The 219-nt window shown below is 52.5% G+C and overlaps 1 non-coding gene across 1 annotated transcript; it reads right to left on the bottom strand.

The window, feature by feature from the left end:
* Positions 1–56: 56 nt before the first annotated feature.
* On the bottom strand, positions 57–210 carry LOC112094736. Its single transcript, XR_002903662.1, has one exon. It is a non-coding gene; the product is annotated as a 5.8S ribosomal RNA (ribosomal RNA).
* Between the last annotated feature and the right edge of the window lie 9 nt (positions 211–219).

Below are 219 nucleotides of genomic sequence, written 5' to 3'. Positions count from 1 at the left end.
TGAGGCGCGCGGCAGGCCGCGACGCCCAACACCCAGCCGGGCTGGATTGGTTGTAATGACGCTCGAACAGGCATGCCCCCCGGAATACCAGGGGGCGCAATGTGCGTTCAAAGATTCGATGATTCACTGAATTCTGCAATTCACATTACTTATCGCATTTCGCTGCGTTCTTCATCGATGCCAGAACCAAGAGATCCGTTGTTGAAAGTTTTGTTTCAT

The sequence above is a fragment of the Morus notabilis genome, unplaced genomic scaffold, assembly GCF_000414095.1.
Source record: "Morus notabilis unplaced genomic scaffold, ASM41409v2 C10930008, whole genome shotgun sequence".
In the NCBI taxonomy this organism is placed as follows: Eukaryota; Viridiplantae; Streptophyta; class Magnoliopsida; order Rosales; family Moraceae; genus Morus; species Morus notabilis.
This window is presented reverse-complemented; position numbering and strand designations above follow the sequence as displayed.